Below are 19181 nucleotides of genomic sequence, written 5' to 3'. Positions count from 1 at the left end.
CTAGCTGCACTCTCTCCTTCCTTGCTGGGGAGAGCCCTTGCCAGAGCTGCCATCCCAAGACCTCTTTGTGGTATTGCTTTACTGTGGCTCTCAGGTGTGGTTCACATGATTGGACCCACCCATTCATGTATGCCCCTCAAACACAGGAGACAAGGGGGCGGGATTTACTCCAGGTCAGGGCTGTCCCTTGGGATGTTCTGGGAGGCCTTAGAAGAAGAAGGTGTAGCTATAGGCTACAATGAAAGCCTTTCTGAATGGGGCTCAGCTCTAGTGCAGAGCCCAACTGGGCCACTGACTCCAACTCACAGCATGTGACCCAAATGTGGAAGTCAGGGCTCTCCAAGGATAATCGGCTCACGGTGTCCAGAAGAGAGAATGAGAGAAGAGTATGGGCCACCTGCCACACTAGAGAAGTTTCACTACATGCAGAGGAGACAGTGGCCGGGTCCCCGCCCTTGGACAGCTAGGTTCTAGCCTGGGAGGGTAGATATAATTATTATTCTGACAAAATCCCTGACGGGAAGCAACTTACGGAAAACAGGATGATTTTGTCTCCCGGAGACTAGGTCCTTCATGGGGCAGAGTGTAAGGGTGGGAAAACTCACTGAAGGAAGATCCCGGATTCAGATAGTGTGCCAAGACAAAGGACACATTCAGCCTGTGGGGGTCAGCCATCTTCCAAAATGGCGACCCCAGACAAAGGCATGCAAACCTTCTTATAGGGAACCAGGGGAACTCTCTAGAAGGATTAGGTTGCCTAAAATGTCATCGGTGGGTGCTAGAAGGTCACATGTAGTCAGTGGTCTGCATTCCTATGTCATGGATATTTAACACATGATGAACTAGGGCTGCCCGGTGCAGGTGGCCCGTTCTGAGAGAAGATAGTTCCCCATTTTTTGTGGCTATCCCCAGGCTGTTCTTCGGGGGAGGAGGGTTTATGAACTTGTTCTGGATTTTAAGGTCTGTTCCTGGAGCTGGCGCCTATGGCCTTTTTTTTGAAATCAGGCCTGGTCCTTACATGGAGACAAAGGGGTTTGTGTTGTCGTTTCACAGAGGACACAGTGTGCACGAAGAAGCTGTCCTTTCCATAGCTTTGCCTGACTGGCCGCCTAGATGACCAGGGGTGAACTCAGCTTGGTTGGTCGGCATGCTCTTGAAGCGACAGAAAGTCATTCTTCATGGAGACAGGAAGAGCAGGGTGAAGAGCCAGTCATTGTGGTAAAAATTCAGCTGTAAGGGCTTCAGGCTCAGCTGGATCCAGGGGTGCCGACAACTGAACTGTTGCTGTCTCTACATCCTAGCTCCTCCTCATTCAGCCGGTTGGTCTTCACGGGGTTGAGGGCCAGTGGCTGAACTCATCTGACCCTTAGTTTCCAAAGCCAAGGACCTGTCTGAGCTAGAACTGCCGGAGAATTACGTGAGAAGGGCTCAGAAGTCCCAGCAGCCATAGGTACTGAACAAACACAAGCCATGATCATATAGCCCCATGGCTTGTGTCAACACCTAGCCAGTGCCTGGTGTGTGTGTGTGTGTGTGTGTGTGTGTGTGTGTGAGTTCAGTCACTCAAAAAGTTGAGTGATGGAGACTGAATGACAGAGGCAGGTGATAAAGACTGGCTCTGCTTGTTTTTGTTTTTGTTTTTGTTTTTTCCTGCTGGGAGCCTCAGTTTTCTCATCTGCCAAATGGGGACATTTGTCCTCCCCTTGCATGGGGTTTTTGTAAATCATGGAAAACAGTTTAGGCTGGCTTCATCTGGGGTGTGCGTGTGTTAATTTGGACTCCTTGAAAGCTGTGACCATCTTCTTTGAGTCTCTTTGAGTCTTGGAAGCAGCTTTACCCAAAGACTGACGATTTTAGTTTATTTTCCGTTGCTATGATGAAACACTCTGACCAAAAGCAACTTAGAGGAGGAAGGGGCTAAATATGGCTCATACTTTCATCATTGAAGAGGCTAGGTCAGGAACTCAAGCAGAAACCACGAGGAGGAATGTTGCTTACCGACCTAACACTCCGTGAGTTTTCTTTTAGGAATGAGATTAAGAACTTCAAAGAGGGAGCCCCTTGTTACTCAGTAACAAAACTTGTTTTCTCCAACATCATCTTGGAGGTGTTCAGAGAAAACCAGACCCAGTTCTGGCCATGATGAAACCTTCCCACTGCCACGGGCCATGGCTTGGGGTCACCTTGGCACCTAGCTGTGTGACTTGGGAGGCTATGGAACATCCAAAGCAGAGAGAATAAATCTAACACATGGTGGTCTCCTGGGGGGAGGGCATTCCCTGCTTTCCAACATGACGATCTAAGAGTGAGTGACACTGTCACTGCACAGGACCACCAATGTCCTCATCCAGCCTTGGCCAAGAGACTGGAGGCAGCCAGCTCCTGAGGAAGTCTCAGCTTCTCACCAATTCCAGACCAGCAGAGGGGAGTGCTCCCCACGTATGGTGCTCCCATACCAGCTGCCTGTGCAGGGCACCAACAGGGCCACCTGGATCGCAGGCTGTGAGTCACAGTCTGGGCCCGGACACACTTGTGTCATCACACTGGCTCAGGCTGCCCACCCACTCAGGGTTTTTATAGTGAACACATCACTCAGCGGGTAAGTTTAGGAACAGAATGTGTTGTTAGCATCGCTGAAGCCTTAAGTTACTGTGAGAAAACAAAAGAAACACAACGACAAATTTGTTCAAGTATCAACCTCATGCCCACATCCCCCACCAGGGAGCAAATACAAGGCTGGCCGGGGGAGGCAGGGAGGGAGGACTCCTCACCCGCAGATGTCCAGCACACCCTCAGCCACGGCCACCCCTCACAGCACTAAATTCCATGCCAGGACAGCTCTGGTGACTGGCTCTCTCCTCCTCAGTGCTGCCAGGAGGGGCTACTTCTATGTGTCCCTCCTTTTTCTACTGTCATAGAAAGGCTTTGATTTAGTTTATTACCACCCTCCCTAGCCCAAAGGGAAGGAAGCTGGACTCCCAGAAGATCACCTTTACCGCAGTCTGCAAGGTGAGTGATTTCAGGGGAGAATAACAGGTGCTGTCTGTGGAAAGCCCATGTCACCTGTCACCCTCGAGAGTGAGCTCCAGAGCAGCCCGTGGGGGCATACCATCGAGGGCACACCATGGAGAAAAGGTGGAGGACAGATGGAAAGGCGAGGTGTGTGTTGGGGGGGAGGGTGGCTATCCTGACAGACACAAAGCCAAAAAACCTAGACTCAAACATGTGCTGAACTGTGGGAGAAAACCGACCAACAGTAAAAGAGGGATGCCCAAGGTCACGGACTGCATGGTGGATTTGGGACAGGTGAAGGCCTAGGCCAGAGACTCGAGCAGCCCAGACTGTGGCTCACCCAAAGGGATAGAGACCCTCATTCCACGACACCAGTGATTGTTTCTAACTTCACCTCCAGAGTTGATGGAGGGGCCCCGGGGCCAAAAGGTTGGGGGCTTTTTCTGCCCTTTTCTTTCTCCTAGATAAGATTTCATTCAGAGAAAAACGTGTGTGGGCACAAGTATGTGTGTACAAGTGTGTGTGTATGGGTGTGTTGTGTGCGTGCATGTGTATGTGTCTGTCTGTGCATGTCTATGAATGTATGAATGTGTGTATGTGCTAGTGGGCAGGAACATGTATATATGTGCGTTTGTGTGCATGTCTGTGTTTGCATGTGCCTGTGTGTATAGAGTTGATAGATAAATTTAAATTCAAGAGTCTCAGTTAAATTGGAATTTCAGATAAATAACAAATTAATTTATTCTAGTATAACTCTGTCCCAAGCAATATTTGGTACATATTTACATAAAATTTTTATTTTTTTTTGTTGATTTGAAATTCATTTTTCTTTTCTAATTCCAGGAAGCTTTGGTTTATGTATGTTTAAAGAGAAAAAAGGATTTGAAAATGAATCTGTTACCATATGGTACATTCCTTCAGGCCTTAACTGTATGATGCCCTGCTTCCCCAAACTGAATGCTGCAAACAAGATTCTAGACCATTCTTCTGTCCCCACGAACAAAACACTGTCCATCTCAAGGGGCCACAGACAGTTGTGTTCACCAGGGAAGAAGGGCTGGACTGCTGTCACTTGGTCATGTGGCTTCCTCTTGCTTCCTGCTGTTGGAAGGCCAAATGTGGTGACAGCAACATTTGTTCCAATGGTTCCCTGGGGAGGAGGGGCAGATCTAGCCTGAGAGCACCAGTGCACTTGTGTGATTGTATGTGTGCGTGAGTGTGCATGTGTGTGTGTATGAAGGCCTGCATATCACCCATCAGCTCAGACGCTTGAGGGACCGGGGAGTCTGCAGAATGCCTTTTGGCTATGTTTTCCCATAATTCCCAGCAAGCCCCTTGGGCATCATGTTCCCAGATAAGATGGTTAACTCTAATTGTCAGCTTGTCAATACAACTTGAATACCCTGGAGAAAGTCTCAGGGGGGTATTTTCTATATTGGGTTGGCCTATGGAAGAATATTTTAATTAAGCTAATTAATGTGTGAAGACCGAGCCCACAGAGGGTGGTGCCATTCCCTAGGCACGGGTCCTGAACTGTCGATGAATGGAGTGTTCGATGAATGGAGTGTTCAAGCAAGCTAGCACGTACACATTCATTCTCTCTGCTCTCGACTGTGACTGTGATGTGACCAGTTGGAAGTTCATTATTTGGCTTTCCCACAATGATGGCCCTGTAGCCTGGAATTTTAAGTTGAAATAAGCCTCTCTCTCTCCTTTAATTTCCTTTTTATTACGGTGTGTGTGTGTGTGTGTGTGTGTGTGTGTGTGTTTAATCACAGGAACAGAAATGAAACCAGAGCACCAGGCACCTGGGGACTGGTGACTCCATTTGGAGTCTCAGTGTCTGCTGGAGATATGAGAGTCCTCAGTGCGCTGCTGTGCTCAGCTTAGGAAGTCACTTTCCTCAGGTCTGGTGGCGGTGTTGATGCTCAGTAGGCTCTAGGGCCTTCATCTCCAGCCCCTGCTGCTTCTGATGACACCATCTAGACAGCCTTTCCCTTCTCGGGTCCTGCATGCTCTGTGACATGCTTTTCGCACTGTGACTGTGGCTGGACAATGAGCCTCTCGCGCTCCTCAGGCTGTCCCAAGCCCCTCCCACCCCCCACGGTGCACGTTCCCTCACAGGAACCTTTCTTTTGACACACACAAGCTGCTCGCTTCCTTCCGTATTCTTCTCAGTAGCTGTGCACCCAGAAGGCTCCCCGATAGCTTTTCCCCCCGAGTTTTCTCATCTGAGTGGTTTTGGCCTGACCACTTTCTGGCTGGGCTTGAGGCAGATGCGATTTTACGAGGCTGTAAAAGTCAAGCTTTGAATGTGTTTCTATCAAAGTGCTGTGGGAAGGAGATGCATTAAAGGCAAGGAAAATAATGAGGGCGGTCTGCGAGGAGTCAGGACGCTCTGAAGCCCAGGGTTGCCAAGTTGGGGCACAGGTATCTCTCACAGCTAGCTGGAGTTGTTGCAGCCACTCTTGGGGGCGTAAGTGGGAGGCGCCTGTGTGGGGCTGGTTCGCCACAGGCTTAACAGCAGGATTACAGAATCCTCTGTATGACAGAGCCTTGCAGCAAACACTGCCGGAGCCTTCCTTTAAACCCAAGCTGTCTTGTTGGTGGAACACAATTACATTAGGGAAAAAAATTGTTTATATGTCTTGAGATATTAAGATTATGAAAACAGCTACATAAACCCCTGTTAAGTTAGAAGAAAGTTAATTGTGTTTTGTGTTGCCTCCTGGGCCAGTGTACTGGTACAGATTTATTTCAACAAAACATAGCTAATCTTGAGGCCCCAAAACACATTTTCTCCCTTAATTACAAATAATTGTACAGAATGATTTACACTAGCGCCGTGCCCAGAAAAGCATGCTCGGGAATAAAGAATAAGGATGGGAGGAGGGGAAACAACAGACAGGCCAACTGGTCAACCCTGGGGCTGAGGCTTTTAGCATCCTGAGGAAAGACTGTGGGGGCCACTGCCACCTCAGAACGGAGGCTCTTAGCCCAGCCTTCTCACTTGTACACACAAGGGACAAGGCCCAGCCCATGGTGGCACAGACAGGCACCGTGTGGGTACAAGCTCTGGCTCTAATTGGATGGGGAAAAGCTGCAAATCTTTAGCGCAAGGACATTTTCTCTGGGGAGAATTGGGGTCCATTGAGTCACAATGTGAGCCCACCCAGAGCTCTTGGGACAAAGTGAAGCTCATTTGCTTACTCCCTCATTTGACACATGAGTGAAGTTAAGGCAAGTTATATCTGGCTACCCGGTACCACTTCAGAGAATCAACTATAGTTCTTAGGCATTGGGGACAGAGCTACTCTTTGCTCAAGAACCATGAGTCTAGAGTGAGGAAAAGTTTCTCTACACATTACCAAATGTCCCCAAAGGCTATAGTCATCTTGGCTGGGAACTACTGAGTTCAGGTCTGATACTGAGACAGATGTAACCCGGGACCCTGGCACAAGTGCTTGAGGCAAAGATGAGACTGAAATGGACACCAGGGCTGTTGGTCCGGGAAGGGTCTGGGTGTATAGGGTATGAAAGAGAGGCACATATCATCTGCATGGGGGATCCTTCTGTAGACTTCTGAGGCACATGTGGACGTGGCACCCACACATGGCCACCTTCCTCAGCACCAGACTGAGTGTGTGACAACCAAGAATGGGGTTGTTACTGTGATAAACATAATCCTGTGGATTTGGGGCCTCTGGGACTGGTTTTCAGGAGGAATGTGCAAGAGTTCAGAGCCACAGATTAGAGAACCTTCAGAATGTGTAAGCACAGCATGATAGACCGTTCTGGTGGGGGTGTGGAAATGAGTATCATTGAGAGGAAGGAGGGCAGCAAAGACCACGCTCACGAGGCTTCTGAGGGGAGCAAGGACCCCATGGACCACAGACCACCCTGAGTGCTGTACTCTGGTGAACAATGGCTTCGTTCTTTCCTGAAAACTTGGGTGGAGCTGAATTCCTAAGGAGCGGTGTGGGGGAGGGGAGGGCGTTTTCCATCAGTGCAACTTCTGCACAGTGCGCTGGTTACTCCGCTCTGTTCTTTGTCAGCTCCATAGTGAGAGGATGAGACAGACACGAGGGAAGTGAGTGTATAGGTGAGGGACGGAGGGTGAGTTTGCAGATGTTCACTAGGGGGGTTCACAAAAGTATCCTTAACTATTAAAGGGATTGACAGCAATAAAGAGAACCCCCCCCCCACTACCCTTCCGTGGGACAATAGGAAAGAATCAGCCTGCTGAAGGCTCTGGTTTGTGAAAATTCAAAAAAAAAATCTTTTTTTTGAAAAGGCAGGAACTAAGCTGAAGTTGTCAGTTTAGTTTGAATATGCTTGGCCCAGGGATTGGCACTATTAGGAGGTGTGGCCTTGTTGGAGTAGGTGTGTCACTGTAGGTGGGAATGGACTTAAAGACTCTTGTCCTAGCTGCCTGGGAGTCAGTCTTCCATTAGCAGCCTTCAGATGAAGATGTAGAACTCTCAGCTCCTCCTGCCTGGATGCTGCCATGCTTCTGCCTTGATGATACTGGATTGAACCTCAGAACCTGTAAGCCAGCGCCAATTAAATGTTGTCCTTTTAAGAGTTGCCTTGGTCATGGTATTTGTTCACAGCAGTAAACCCTAAGTAAGACAGCCCTGAAGGATAACCATGCTCGGAAATGATCACACGAGGAAGCAATTTCCTGGATTTGATTGCCAAGGTTCATACAGAGTATAACAATGAAGTAGAAGGTGGTCAGATTACATCTTGTACAGGAGTTAGAACTCGGTAGTGTTGTCTGTGTGCGGCTAGTCTTGTGGGCATGTAGGATGGAAAGGGTATTGGGTTATAGGGGCTAAGGGTAGGTGACGTGTGGGAGGATGGAGATGCCCGGGGGACTGTTTTTTAAGCCTGCAGGGGTGAAGCATAAGGAATAGTGGAGGACCCAGGATATTGGAGAGCTCAGGACTGTGGCTGGCTGCCGACAGACAGCATCAGGCACAGTGGAGCCAGAGGGAGACTGCTTGCAGAATGCAGGGCAGGGGTTCCCTAGGGGAGCTCAGTGAGGTCACCACAAGCCCTGGCTGTGGAGCTGCAGGGTTGGCCCTCTGGCTACCGCCTTGCTCTGTCCCACCGTTCACTGCTGTCCTTCCGTTCTTCCCTTCTGTTTGCTCCCCCACTTGTACAATGTCGTTGTTTTGTGGTGGGACAACTTGCTCTTAGAGTGTACAGTCCCTCACTGTTAAGACTTTTGAATGATGTCAGAACTGTTACGATTCTGGGGACGCTTAGGGATGATCTAGATGCATCGTGCACCGTGAGGTGGCCACGAGCCACTGAGGACCAGGAGTGGGATAGCAAGGCTTAAAGGCCGTGGGTTTTGCTGTCATGTCAGTGACAGGTAGACCTGTAAGGGTTAATCTTCAATATCAACCCGACTGGTTTTGGACTCATTTAGGAGACACAGCTCTGCATAAATCTGTGAGGACATTTCCAGAGAGATTTTGTAGAGGAAGGAAGACCCATCCTGACTGTGTTTGGTGGGGGGCACTGTCTCATGGGCTGGGGTCCCTGACTGCGTAAAAGGCTCAGAAGGCGAAAGGAGAGGAGGACATAGGTGGGTAAGAATCCTAGGACCTCCGTATCTACTCAAGTTAGGACATTTCTTTGGTGTCATCCTGACTAATGGAAAGCTACATCGGGAAGAGCCAAAACCTGGTTCTGTTCATATATAGTCATCTCTTTGCTTTTTCTTACTTATACCTTACGCTAAGAAAAGACCGTTTCATTTCCTAGTGTGAGCCATCTATGTGGCAGTCGGTGTGGAATTCGGAAAGGTTGTTTCTATTGTGTAGCAGGTGGCTTTTCTGCTCCACCTTCATGGTTTTAAAATTGACAGGCCACACATATGCAAAACGTAGAGGTTGGTGAGTTTTTAAAAGCATATTTATTTATTTACTTACTGATTCATTTATTTATTGTGCATAAGCCAATAGCGTATAAGCTACAGTGCACATGTGGAAGCCAGAGGGTGTCTTAGTGAGGGTTTCCATTGCTGTGAACAGACACCGTGAACAAGACAACGTGACCAAAGCAACACCTATAATTGGGGCTGGCTTACAGGTTCAAAGGGTCAGTCCATTATTATCGTGTCAAGGAGCAGCATCCTGGCAGGCATGGTGTAGGAGGAGGAGCTGAGAGTTCTACATCTTCATCCAAAGGAAGCTAGGAGTGAACTGGCTTCCAAGCAGCTAGGAGGAGGGTCTCAAAGCCCACCCCCAAACTGACACACTTCCTCCAGCAAGGCCACACCCACTTCAACAAGGCCACACCTCCTAATAGCACCCCTCCCTGGGCCAAGCATATTCAAACCACCACCGAAGTAGAAGTTGGTTCCCTCCCTCCACCAAGTGGGATCCAGTGTTTGAGCTCAGGTCATTACACTTGGCAGCAAGCACCTTTACCCACTAAGCCCTCCCACTGGCCCTAATTTGGTAAGTTGTTTCACGCATGTGCAGTCCTAAAACCATGACCACGACAATCACGATAGTGACTATCTCCACCGGGCCAGCAAGGTGACTGGGTGGTTAAAGGTGCCTGTCCTCAATCTTGGTGACCTGAATTCAATCCTCGGGACCCACATGGTGGAAGAGGAGCCAGCTGACTCCCAAGTATCCTTCTCTACGCTCTACACACAAGTCTGTGTACTAAGAGGTGAGGCTGTTGATGTAATACACATATGGTCTGTGGGCCTTTGAATGTGGTTTTCAGTGTGTGTGTGTGTGTGTGTGTGTGTGTGAGAGAGAGAGAGAGAGAGAGAGAGAGAGAGAGAGAGAGAGAGAGAGAGACATGGGCCAAAGAACGTTCAGAATACTGTAAGCAGAGTGTAACACGCTGTTCTGCTGGAGTGTGGGAATAAGTGTGCAAGGAGAATTGAGGACAGTAAAGATCAACTAGCTCATGGGACATCAGGGTGGGTTAAAGGTTACGAGTGTTATAGTCTAGTGACAATGGCGGAATGCCTATATCCTGAGACATCTCTGGAGGTTACTGTGTCCTGAGACAGGAGACTGAGGGGAGGAGCTTTGGGGAAGTGGACATGGTCCATGCATTGGCCCGCCTGGAAACAAATTCCCATGTAGCCAGACAGGTTATGCATCTAGAAGTCAGCTGTCTCCTGCTTCCCCAGTGCTAAAAACAGCCGGGCCTCCTGACGGGGCTGCACCTGTGGATGGAGGAGCGGTGTATTTTTAGCAGGTGGCAGACAGCGGGGCAGACTATGTCAGCACTTCCTACTGAGGCTGGAGACTCGTTACACTCAGCAGGGCTGCCCAGGACCTTGGGCTCAGCAGTATTGCCCAGGTAGGAGGCTCCAGCATGATAGAGGAAGACCCCAGGTTCCCTGGCGTTCCAGGATGTGGCCTCCGGGGCTGCCTTGGGTGTGGCCTTAACCCCCTTCACCTGTCTGTCTGCAACACTTGATCCACCATGGAGGACCTTGGCGGGCCAGTGTGCTCAGCATGCGCTGTCACACTGCTGTGGGGCTTACATGCTATTAGCCAGGGTCGGACCATTTTGTAAAGCCCCTCCATTTTGTTTGAACTGTGACCACCCATCCATCATGGAGCACAGGACATCCCCCGCTTGCTGATCCTCAGGCTGCCCCAGGGCCTGAGCTCTCCTCGGAGGCTGCCCCTTTCCCCCACTGTGGTGGCTCAGTAGCCTGGAATAAAGACTACATTTCCCAGGATGCCTTGTGGCCCAATCAGGTATGAGCCTTGACCCTTTGCTGTGTTCATTGGCTGGAAAGGTATGGCAGGCTGATAACTTGGAAAGACCCTCAGCTTTCTTAGCTGTTGAATTGGGAGGGTAACTGGTCTGCCTCAGCTGGTCTTATAACTTAGGACTCTTTCTTTAGCTAAATTTCAGAAAAACTCAAGTCTGAAAACGGAGATTTGGTCCAAGAACTAAAAAGTTCCAGCGAAGGGCTGTTTCATACAGGATTCAGGGAGAAGTCAGTGGCTACAGGGGAGCATATTTTAAAGTGTGGGAAATGTAACAAAATGTGCGATCTTTAATATCGAAGGGTTAAATAAGACACAACTCCCTAAAAACTGTAAAGAAGCCACCGGGCAGAAATTCAAATTCCTCCATGGTCAGCGCTTTGTGAAATCAAAATATGTGCTCGGTTCAACTCTCCCTAGAAACCGCTCCTCTCTGCATTAGCCAATCACGTGAGAATGGAAGCTGAGCTCTGACCACTCAGAGTGAGGCACGGGACTCTTTTGTTAGGATGCTTGCTTGCTTGATGCGGCAGAGTTAGAAAACCCTCCCGGGAGGTAAAACTTTTTGCCTTGCTAAGTACTTTGGATTTTGTGGTCATGTCTTGAGATCCCAGAACTCTGTTTTACACAAGGTAAATATTTACTCCCTGTTGAGATTCCACACAACTGTGTCTTGCTTTGTGCTACATTCAACCAGTGGGAACAGCCTACCAGTGGAGGTTTCAATTTGGCAAGGTTCATGCCGCTGATGGTGGTCAGTCATTGGCTAGAATCTAACTCAAAACCTCATAGGATGCAGGGAACATCCCCTGTCTGTTTATCCATGGCTGGAGACCAGTGTCCTTTGATTGTGCCCGGGGTTCTTACAGTACAACCATTCAGGCCCCACACAGTTCTGCCATAAAAGGACCCAAGAACCAGTAAGTTAGGGGCTGGTCTGCAGGACATTCTGAGTCCGTCCTCCCAGTGGGCAAGGATCTATGAGCTTTCCTAGATTACTCCCCCAAGGTGGCTGTGGTAGATCTACCTTCTGGTGACCTTGCAGCACGGGTGGTGGTGGTGAGATTTTACCTATACCCTGGTTCCCAGGTCATTTCTGCCAACTCTAGTATCAGGATGTGTTGCTTAGCAACCTTATCCCTCACCCTGTATCCTTCAGACTTCACCTTCTCAACCTAACCCTCAGGGTAGCCGTGACTTCCTGGGTTTATTTCAATTTTGGGCCACATGTTCCAAGCTCAGTGGCTTCTTGAGGTATTTTTTTTTCTTCCTTCTGGGCTACAAAGGTCCATGTTCTCTGAGCAGCCTGCATCTGGCTTTAAAGGTGAGGTTTATATTTGAATTGCAACCTTCCTGAGTCAGCTTCCTGGCTGGTGGCTCTGGGCTGTGACTCAGACCTGAGCCTTCCAGATCTCCAACTCATGATGCTCCTGGAGCTTGTGGCGAGTGTCTCTTCCCATTTTACAGCCAAGGCTGCTGAAGTCCCATCGGGAGACCAGACTCGGTGGTCAGTGAGGTGTCTGGGCCCTGCTCCCCTCCACTGCTAACCCTGGTGATTCTACCGTTGTGATAAACACCATTACTGAAAGCATTCTGGGGAGGAAAGTGTTTACTTCATCTTACACTTCCAGGAAACAGACTGTCACTGAGGGAAGTCAGGATAGGAACTCAAGCAGGGCAGGAACCTGGAGGCAGGAACTGAAGCAGAGATCATGGTGGAACACTTTACTGACCGACTCAGTTACCCTTCTTATATAGCTCCCCCTCCCCACTGCCTAGGGATGGCACCGCCCACAGTGGGCTGGGTCCTCCTACATCAATTAACAGTTAAGAAAATGACCCACAGATCAATCTGATCCCGAGAGCAGTGGTTCTCAGCTTCCCCAATGCCTTTCGATACAGTTCCTCAAGTTGTGGTGGACCCAACCATGAAATTATTCTCATTGCTGCTTTATAACTTATAACTGTAATTTTGCCACTGTTATGAATAGTAATGTAAACATCAGCTATACGGGATGGCCTTAGGTGACCCTTGTGAAAGGGTCATTCCACTGCAGAGGGGTCTCAACCCACATGTTGAGAACCAATGAGCCTGCACACAGGGCTGCACCCCGCCTCCAGCCCAGCCTGCTCTTTTCTTTGTTCACAGTGATGATCTACTAGGCGTAGGAGCTGCTAAAGACATATTAGCACTAAATTAGCATGTTTTCTTAGATGTCATTGAAAGAAGCAGGGAAGGATCAGCGGAGGGTGAACAAGCGCGGTTCATCCTGTGGTCCCACCTCAGCCCTTGGGTATTTCAGCTTTAGAGGGAAAAAGCAAGCAGGAAGGGGTGTGGGGAAACATTGCACTGTGGATCAGTGAGGGGGGGCCCTCAGGGGTCAGGAAGGAGGACTGCAGAGAGTGAGCAGGACCCTCAGGCTGGCTGCAGAGGCTACAAAGTGTCTGTCAGAGAAGCTGCATTGGATGTCAAGAAGTGGCTCACAGCTGGGACTGTAGCTCAGTGGGCAGGGCGCCTGCCTGGCATGCAAGAAGCCGCAGCTCCCGGAGCAAACTGGGTGAGTTAGCACACACCTGTAACCCCAGCACTCCAGAGGCAGAGGCAGGAGGATCAGGAGTTCAGTGTTATCCAGGAGCATGTAGGGAGTGTGAGGCCAGCCTGAGTTACATGAGACTCCATCCAGACTCCACAAACAGCCGGGTGTGGTGGCGCACGCCTTTAGTCCCAGCACTTGGGAGGCAGAGGCAGGTGGATTTCTGAGTTCGAGGCCAGCCTGGTCTACAGAGTGAGTTCCAGGACAGCCAGGGCTACATGGAGAAACCCTGTCTCGAAAAACAAAAACAAAAACAAAAACAAAAAACAAAAAACAAAAACAAAAACAAAAACCAAAACCAAACAAACTCCACAAACAGCAGTGGATCATGTTAATTCCCCTTTGCTGTCTTCCCTTCCTCCCACCCCATGACTCTTCTCTGTATTCTCTCAGGTTCTGCTTATACTACACACACACACACACACACACACACACACACACACGTATCGTACACACACAGACACACAGACACACGCACACGTGCACACATGCACACACATGCACACACACACACACACACTTTGCTTTTGTAAAAAAAAAAAATTTGGTTCTCTTTTACTTTGGCAAACATTTCCTCATCCTTGCCCGGGAACAGCCAAGCAAAGAATTAATTTAGATTTGTGCGACACTGGGCCTCTCATTAAATGACTGCCACTATCTCTGGGAAGCCCTGGTGACTGGTTTAATGATCTCACTTCTACTCCTTACATTCTTTAAAAAAAAAAAAAAAAGTGTGGCGTGCCTCTGGCTCCGTCTTCATTCTGCTGGAAGATTTAGACTTCCTTATCTCTGTCTGTACTCTAAACTCATTCCCATAATCCCCGTGGGCTACTCCCAGTCCCCATCCCCGGCCCTGGCTCCCGTTCTGCCTGTTCCTCTTGGTCGACATTTCCTATTTTTCCTATTCTAATGAAAAACTTTATTTTACCCAGGATTGTATTTTATACCAAGAAGAGACAATGGTCACTGGAAGCAGGCGCTGGAGGTTTCCAAGGGGCCCAGGGAGCTGGCCGGACTGGAGACTCCTGCACAGCTGGCGAAACGGAGCCAGCCTTTCAGTTCACCAAGGTGAGTGTGGAAGAGGGGGAGCTCTCTCTTGAGTGCTGGCTCTCGATGAAGTGTGACAGGAGACAGGATTACACCAGACCTTCAGCTTCCCTGTAAATAGAATGCCAGGAAGCGGGTTTAAAATCCTTTTGCAGTAAGCTGGAAGAAACTGAACATTTCCACACCAGTAGGTCATGACAAGGGCGGCCCTCACAAGCATCAGGTTTTCTTATCCTTCTCTGTCCAATAGGGTCTCATAAAGCCCAGACCAGTCTCAAACTACCAGGGATGACCTTGAACTTCTGAACCTCCTGCTTCCACCTCTTGAGTGTTGAGATGGTAGGCATGTGCCACAAGGTTCGGTTTACATGTACTGGGGACTGAATCCAGGGTTTCAGGTGTGCTAGGCTAGCACACGCCATCTGAGCTTCATCCCAGATCCATACATGCTGATGTTTGCCTCACCTGTTTTCCTGAGTGCTTGGCCCTGCAGGAACATCACTTGGCTGGGACACTGGGCTGCGGGAAGTCCAGGCTGCAGAGACCGGAGGATTACGCATTGGGCAGAACTCTTCCATCCCGCCTATGGCTCAGGCTGGGGAGAGAGTGGATATGCTTGGAAGGCGGTGCGTGTACCCCAATAAACAGGAGCACTGATGGGGGCTGGAGGGCTGGAGGTCATCCCTTCTTGTTCTTCAAGTGTCTAGAAGTAACAGGGAAGACTAGAACCTGGGTTATGGAGGGAGCCGACGGGGGCGGGGTGGGCACAGAGAACACTTTCATAACATTGCCTGTTGATTTAGAAAGATGATTCAGAACAAACCACAATTTGTTTTCATAGTCTAATATCTGAAGTCAGGATGTATCTCCATGGTGATGTGCTGGAGTTCACTTCGGTGTGGTTCTTAGCATTTGTGAGAAGCCAATCTTAAGGCTGGGCTTCTTCATAGATTTCCATGTGTATGCAAATTTTTATGTATATTTTCATAGGAACCCAGATAAAACCTTTACTTCTAATAAAATAACAAGGAAATTAATTCTAGGGCAATTCTTTGATATCCATGTGGTTTTCTTCATTTGATAAAGAGGTGGAGAAATTTACATACCAAGTAGATGGATACGCCTGTCTGTTTACCACAATCCAATCCTAAGATATACTAACTTGATACTTATATACTGAGGAATGCTGGTAGGAAAATATCAAAGTCCTTGTTTTTGGTAATTAAGCGATTATGTTACTGTAAGAGCAAAGCTTTGTGCCTTACATAAAACCAGCACAATCCGTAACACACTGTGGCCTCAGATCTGGGCAGGGTTGCTTCGGGCACCGTTGGCTCCTGTCCTATGGCATGAGCTCCGTGCAAAGTTCACGTGTGTGGTCAGTGCAAGAGGAGACACCGCCAGCTCGGTCATAGGCTGGCGGGACTCCACACGTGCGTGGGTTCTCACTGGCTATGTGCTCAGATCTGTGACCAAAGGTGGGGGGTTTCCAGTTGCAGTTAGAGAGGCTTTGTCGTAGCCAATGGCATGTAGATTTGATGAAATTCTCTGGTATCTCTGGCGGCAACGCCTGTTGTCAAGAGGAGAAAAACATACAACTCTCCTCATCCATAGAACGTATATTCCAGGATCTCCAGTGGGCTCTAAGGCCAAACCTTAAATATGCTATGTCTTTGTCCACACAGACAACCTATAGAAAAGTCTGTTTAACAGATTTGGCCTGCAAGAGGTTAACCGCAATAATGAATGATTATGACAGTGTATCACTGTGGGGCTGTTAGTAGGCAGTGCAAGGGTCCTGTGAGACCTAAGTACCAAGGTACTGTGTTAGGTACTTTCCCCACCACTGTGACAAGCTCTCCAGCAAAAGTGACTAAAGAAGCTGGGCGTGGTGGTGCACGCCTTTAATCCCAGCACTTGGGAGGCAGAGGCAGAGGCAGAGGCAGGCGGATTTCTGAATTCAAGGCCAGCCTGGTCTACAAAGTGAGTTCCAGGACAGCCAGGGCTACACAGAGAAACCCTGTCTCGAAAAACCAAAAAAAAAAAAAAAAAAAAGTGACTAAAGAAAGTGTCTACTGTGGCTCCCAGTTCTGGGGTTCAGTCCATCACAATGGGGGTGTCATAGCTGCAGGACCCGGAGGTAGCGGGTTCCATTGCACACACTGTCAGGAAACAGAGAAGGGTGAAGGTCGGGGCTCAGCCTGATTTCTCCCTCTGTTCATTTTGGGATTTTAGCCCATATTCAGGGTGGGTTTTTGTTCCTTAATGAAATATTCCTGAAAACGCCCTTCTGGACATCCCTGGAGGCATGTTCCCATGGCGGCTTTAAATCCTGTCAAACTGGTAATCAATATTAGCCATTGTAGTTACCATGACAGTTGATGGATCTGATAACCCACATGGCTACCAGGTTCCCTCGGGGCAGATAGTGTATACCAAGTGGATACACTGCACAGAGGGCGAACCACACCCTAGGCAAGGGATAGGGTGCAGCTTCCTCACACCACTTCTAGTGATTCTAAGTTCTTTCTTTCTGGAATTTTCCACGATATAGATTCCGACTGTGGTTTCTGTAGTCAACAAAATGCTGGAAAGGGAAGCCATGGGCAAGAAGATCGACACAGTCTGGTGTACCAGTCAGAATAAGTGGCTGGGAACATGCATCTCAGCTAGGAAGAAGGGCTGGAGAGAGCTTAACAAAGGGACAATGAGTGGAGGAAGGACAGAATCACAGGAGTCAACTGTGCCCGGGAGCTGTGCCGCGGCCAGAGGGGCAGGGACACGACGGCACTCCTAAAACCTGAGTGGAGGGGACACCTAACAGAGGCAGAGGTGATGCAGCCGCTCTGAAAGCTGTAGATCAACAGAACAGGAGACTGATCTCCCAGCCTCATCCCGCTGTAGGGTGTCGTCCCAAAAACCTTAGTCAGATTCCCCGGGAAGGTGAGAGGCTAGGAAGCCTGCGAGGTCACTACGGAGATCAAAATGTCAGGGCCCAAAGCAGGGTTGAGGAGGGTAACGTCTGGATCTGCAGGGGAGAATGATGCCACCATTCCATTGTCTATGGGACAGACTACAAGGATGGCTGACATCCTTGAACTTTGCTGAAGTGCGGGACTTCAGCCCAGTACAGAAGAGGTGCTGGTGCCGAGCGATGTGAACGCACCAGGGGCTGAGATCTGTGGTGTGCTTGTGAGCTGGGTCTACCCAGAGCTGTAGGGTAGTGTGTGTGGGTGTAGGGGCTGCATCTCCTTTCTGCTGCTTCCTGGGCTGCCCAAACCTGAAACCTGCAATTCCCAGGCTCTTCTGAATGGGAGCAGTGATGGAAAGTTCTAGAAGGGTGCCTTAGGTCCTGGCGATCTTCAGGTGAATCTTCACGCCTTATTAGTGATGTCTAGAGAGAGTTTCTGAGTTGTCTTCAAGATGTGAGGAGAGTGGGATGAGTGACAGGTAAGTGGGGGTGCCCCTGGGGAGCTGAAGGGCAGAGTCCAGGAGTCTCTGCAGGTAGCAGGTTGGGATGTCAGGGACTCCCTTTGCTCTTCTAGCAGATCCCAGAGGTCAGGGAAGTCCACTCTGCAGGACAGTCCCAGGGCGGTGAGATCGCAGAGCATCCTGGCCACCAGCCGCTCCAACAAGGCCGATTTCCTCTCTGCCCTTTGCAGACTTGTGCTGGGTTCCTTTTCCAGCCAGTGGGAGATGGATGGTTTCATTACTTGCGGCGCTCAGCAATAAATCTCGCAGTAGCAGCGGAGGCAAGCTCTTTCCCCAGGTTACCTCCCGTCCTGTGATTCATCACACGGAATCTTTCCTTTACCTTTGAATCTGGGGGCCAGCGAGGAGCAGAGACCCCGGGGACTGAGGGGCTGTCACTCCTCAGAGGCTGAGAAGAAGGGACTGTCTGCTGACAGGGTCACAGCTCCAGGCGGACCGGAGCAATGGCAGCCTCAGTGTAAGGGAAGGGGCTGTAAAGGGACCTTGGGGGAACTGCCACTCCTGGTTTGCCAAGAAAGTCTCCCAGAGAAGAAGGGGAGAAAGCTGAACGTCAGACAGAAAGGAAGCAGCCATAAAGTTCTCCGCCAGGGGAGTGTTGAGGAATCTAATTCCCGATGAAATGTGTTCTTGTTTGTGTACAATTAATTTTCCTCCCAAATGAAGGGCTTTGTCTCTCACTCTGTGTTTCAATAGCAACCGCGCAATTAAGGCAGCGCGCGCGTCTCTCCTCAGAAAGGGGCTGCTTGGTGCTAACATGGTGGGAAGCAAACATTGCTTCCTGGGTCTAAGAAGAAGAAAAACAAAGAACCAAAGAAAATAGCTTCAAATGGAGACTTGGCTCCCGCAGGGGTGATGTCATTTGGAAAATGTGAGCTGGCTGGCTCTGTGAATGAAGGGGCCACAGGAACCCTGTTCTGTCTGCAGGGAGCTGGGGCAAGGAGGGGGGAGGCTGGGGGCTGGAGGCTGCCCCAGGCCAGAGGGAGCCAGGTCCCGACTGGAAGTCCTGCAGAGGCCAGGCGTGCATGAGGCGACAGTTTTTCTATACATGATTATTTGCACTGAAACCCCTCAAACCCAGTCTTTCATTCTTCTTGAACTAACTTTTTTATTTTGTTGATTTCTATAGAGATATGTTTTTTATCATGTTAAAAAAAACAAACAAACAAACAAACAACTTGGACACTAGAAAGGCGCATCTTTGAGGGTGTTTCCAGAGAAGTTTAACGGAGTAGGAAGACGTACACTTGATGTGGACATGAGCATCTCATAG

Source organism: Mus pahari, chromosome 3 (assembly GCF_900095145.1).
Source record: "Mus pahari chromosome 3, PAHARI_EIJ_v1.1, whole genome shotgun sequence".
Lineage (NCBI taxonomy): Eukaryota > Metazoa > Chordata > Mammalia > Rodentia > Muridae > Mus > Mus pahari.
Note: the sequence above shows the minus strand (reverse complement) of the source record.